We start from the raw sequence: 4,883 nt of genomic DNA on the forward strand, positions 1-4,883 counted from the left end.
AACTTCATTTCTTAATTTAATTGGTGCTTCAACAGTCATGTGCATAACTCCAGAATCAGGTATGCAATTAGGGCTCTTATTCACTTCTGCCTAGTCCCCCAGTGCTTAAGTTTGTCTCTGAATAGAATTGCTATTAAAGCATTTTGCATGCCCTGCAGCTGTGACTACCACTGGAAAAGAAGATTAATGATGGTCTTCCACACTCATGTTTTTTTTTTTATTGGTTTTCACGTTCATTTTATTTCTTTTTCCTCTAGCCGACAAAGCACTGTCAGGAAGAAAGATTCTGTTCCAAGGTTACCCACATACCATGTATCTGTGGAAACATTGTTTTATCACATTTTAATAATTTCAAACCATTATCATTTTACCAACTGCATGATCTGTTTAGATTTTATTGAACATTGTTGTTCTTATAACTGTTAATAGACTTGCCTGGGACACCTGTTTTCTCTCCTATCCTTGGTCTCTACTCGGGAAGTTCAGACTCATCCATTCTGTCTATTGGTTTCATGCTGGAATGTCCAACTCATCTAGAATATGCCTCCTTGAGTTACAGCGACACCCTCAAAGCCAGATGCAAAACCCTTAAGCTGGTTGGCTTGGGACAGTAGAAAAGAGCATGCGTTTAGGAGACATCTCCACAGAATTGAGTCAAAATCCCAGCTTACCTGCAGCTCTATGGTACAGAGTTTTTGGTACAAGTTACTGTGTACTTGCAAGTGATGATACTAAACCTCAAAAAACTGGGATTTAAGTTACATAACTCATGCAGATTCTGGCATTGATTGAAACCTGAGCTGTTCTTTCATTTTGGTTTTCTGTGAAGTTTGTAAATAGGTTCCATGGGGCCAGGAATTGAAAAGGTGAAGACCTTTAGTCTGCAGTCTGTCTGCACTAAGAGGGCAGACAGACTGTGTCTCCTTGGACAGCTCGCACTGGGCCTTGAGTTTCTTATCTATAAAATGGGTATTGAGAGGATTAAATATTGGAAAGTGTGCACCAGGAAAGTCATGAGTGTTCCCTGATATTAGGTGATCAAAAAGCTTTTATTTTATGGCCTCCAAGTGTGGAGACCTCGCACTGGGCCAGCCAGGGAGATCTTTATTTTGTAGTGAGTTTTCCCAAGCACTTGGTGGATTCTTTTCCTGTTTGGACTTTCAGTATGCAAACGTCACACATGCAACCCTGTCCTTGAGGCAATGATCAATTCAGGCAGGGCTGATATCAAAAGTTTACCTTTAACTGAGGTCGACTGGCCTGGGTAGCAGCCTAAATGCCCTGCCATTTGGAGAAGTCGTCAGTCCTGATGGGAGGATAATGGTCCCCAAGATGCACAAACTGTCACAGTCCCCAGTCCTTCACTCTGGGCCCTCTCTCCCTATTAGGAACCCACTGCCTCCACCAAATGTGTCAGAATGTGCAAAGTAAGTGTCATCTTGCTTCTTGCCCATTGCTAATCCAAAGTGGCAAGTGCAGAAGGGTGAAAGAAGGTATTTAGGAAAAACTCTTCAGGAGAGTCCAGTCACTACCTCCAACACCTGCTGAGGCCATTATGGCAACAGTGCTGGGCGGGTGAACTGCACAGTGGAGGCCTGGGCTCAAATGAAGCAGTACAGACTTCTGACCTAGAGGCACATACCAGTCACCTTCTAGTGCCTGAGGGCTTCCCTGTAAAGTTAAACTGTCCCGGGGGCACCGGTCACTGTTTCCAAGTTGCATATGCTTTTTGGCTGTTGGTCTCCTCACCTTTCCTCTCATGTCTTGCTCCCCAGCAATGAAGAGCTCATTTTCTGACTTTCCATTTAATGTTTGCTCCAGAGATACTGTTTAAAGTGGTTCATCCTTTAAACTCAAGTATGTTTGTCCCCTTGGCATGTGACCTCCAGCCTTACTCCATGAAGCTCTTGGCTCCTGCTACACATGCTAGACTTTCAAGCACTGCTCTCGGCAGCCATCAGCTTTCGTAGGAAGGGCCTACCTTTGAAGGGGAACCTTTAGACTTGTTGGACATGCTTTGTAGTGGAGTAATAACATATTAGCATGAAAAAGACTTCAAGGTGAACCAGAACCTGGAGAAAAGACATTTATGATAGTAGGGAAAACTTTACCTCTTGGCAGTTCTACCGTGGGCTCTTTGACAGCAAATGCTGCTGCAAATTCGTGAGTCAAAATGATGGTCAATGTTTCTCTAGGCATCTGTCTCTGCCAGAGGGCCAGAGTGAATGAAAAGCTAAATGAGTTACATAGGAACATTTCTACACCAACTTACATAACAAGGACAGTAAAATTCTGACTTCTTAAAGACCCTTGGGAGCTATTGGCAGTGGTGAATGGGAGAGACAATTTATTAGCATGATGTATGTTTCTTAGTTTCTAATGATACATAAATTATCCCATGAGCCATGATACATATGGCTTAAAGAGAATTTTAAATGAAAGCATTTTTTTTTCCCAGCAACACTAATTGCCTAGCAGCAGTAAATTACTCACCCCCTGCTGCCTGTGGGCCATGGTCATTACTCTCTCCTTGAAGTTGAGTGGATGTCCCCCAAGAGGAATGTTTTCTCTGACAAAGTGAATTTACATCCACCCTTGTGAGCATGCCATGCTAGGTCTACAGAGGAGCATGTATTAATAACACCTTTTGGACCCAGCACAGAGCATTTGTGCCATCTTGCTACCAATGATAATAGAACATCCAGTTGGGTCTTAGTAATAGGTTGCTTTGGGGGAAAAATCTGGAAGCTGCTATCAATAGTTAATCTTCCCCAGCAGGGGAGTTTGAGGGGTAGCCTTCACTGTAAGCATGGAAGTTTCCTAGGTGACAAGTTAAGCAAGATAAGCACCACTGATTTTGGGACAACACTAGATACCGACATGACGTAAGGAAGGAAAATGAAGATGCTCATGAACACCATTAACTCAATGAACATTTGTTGATTTCCAATACTGTGCTAGGTACAAAGGGTGCATGACATGCTTCCTGCCCTCAAGAAGTGCCCAGTGGGGGAGACAACTATGGAAGAAACAAGGATAATGCAAGATGCCTGAGCTCCTATCTGAAAGCAGAGTGGTGGTAGCTCCTGCCTCCCTGAACACTAAATTAAGGCCTCCTGAGGAGAACTAGACAATGTGACAACTGAGAATTGAACTATACATTGTGTTTGACCATGTGGTCAGGTGCGGGGTAGGAGAAGGACTTTCTGGATAAAGAAAAGAGTGTGGTATCTGAGAGAGAAGCCAATCAGTTAGGAAAATGACACTCTCAGGTGGTCAGAATATAGGTGATCTATTTTATCACAGGGGGATGATAGATGATAAGACTAGAGGAGTGACAAGGCATGGCCCAGGGACAGTTACCAGTGGGGGTTGGGGGAGAGCAAAGGGAATTCACACGTAGGAGCTACAGGGCCAGACAAGGACTGGGGTAAATTGGCATGAGTGGGGACTGCAACCTTCCAGATTTAAGACAGAGAAAGAGAGAGGGGAGAGTGAAGTAGTTGCCACTGCCTGTAATTTAAAAGAATAGCAAATACATGACAAATTTTCTTGAAACCTGTGTCCCTAAGGAATATATACCAGATTTCATATGTGTATTTTACCAATATATGTTTTCTCTTTCTCAAAAGATTTTTATGCTAAATATCCTGTCATTTTCATAGGACTTACGCTTTTGGATTATGCATTTTGAGATGAGGATCTCCTTTTGTAACTTCTATTACTGAAAAATATGTGACTATTTTAATACACACACACACACACACACACACATATCTTTAAATGGCACAGCAAAAGGGAATGCAATTCCACAAGTGCACGGCCTCAAGAGGAAGCACATTGTGATAAATTCCTTCATTAGAAAGGTTATCTTGGGGCCTCCCTGGTGGTGTAGGTGTTAAGTCTCAGTGCTATCACAGCTGTGGTCTGAGTTCGATCCCCAGCCAGGAAGCTAACCTACACATGGCACAGCAGACCTCTCCTGTCTCACCCGCTGCTCCCCTTAGCAGTGTATTTCAGTCAACCTACCTGTTCTGTTCCCCACTCTGTCTCTAGTGAATCCTCTCACCCTCCCTCTGCACCTCTGGCCTATACCCCAGTTCTTCTATGCATAAATAAATAAATAAATATTTAAAAAAAAGAAAAGAAAGGTTATCTTTTTTCTCACTGATATCACAGGCTAAATTATATATCATGTCATCAAATACAGTTGAGGCAATAGAATAAGTGTAGGGGCATCACAATGAATCCCACTCAATACAAGTAATTCACACAGACCAACACTTGTCTATAAATTAAGTTCTTTGACTGCCTATTAAATACAGTTTTAACTTTCAGAGTTTGACAGCTCAGAGTTTCTGAGTTATTTCATGCACATAGCTGAACTCAATGACAAGGTAATGCCTAACAAATCCTAGGGGCAATTTTTTAAAAGTAGTTTTAAACTTCCTCTTGCATGCCGAAGGTATTAAACTTCCTCTTGCATGCTGAAGTCATAGTACATAGAGGGCAAAGTTGGCGCTTTCATATTTGAGTTTATTCTTCAGTTAACTTGAAAACACTACTATGGTTGAATATTAAAACAAAAACAATTGCAAGTCGTGAGCATATTGATTATAGTCCTTCACCCATTCACTACTGTGTACTCATTCATACTGTGTAATGAGGTAAGAATTTTTTTTTTTCCCAGTGCACTTTTAAAATTTTGTTTACATTCTTAATTCTCTGGGAATTTTCATTTTTCGGTAGAAAATGACTTTTCTTTTATGGCTTATTTGCAGCTTTAGACTCAAAGCTCTTCTCAACTTCTTGGATCAGATTACTATTCATCTGTGTATAAAATGCAGCTGTGAGTGGTACTCACTGGCCCATGAAGAGGTCTG

This window comes from Talpa occidentalis, unplaced genomic scaffold, assembly GCF_014898055.3.
Source record: "Talpa occidentalis isolate TD23 unplaced genomic scaffold, MPIMG_talOcc4v2.1 talOcc4.9, whole genome shotgun sequence".
Taxonomy (NCBI): domain Eukaryota; kingdom Metazoa; phylum Chordata; class Mammalia; order Eulipotyphla; family Talpidae; genus Talpa; species Talpa occidentalis.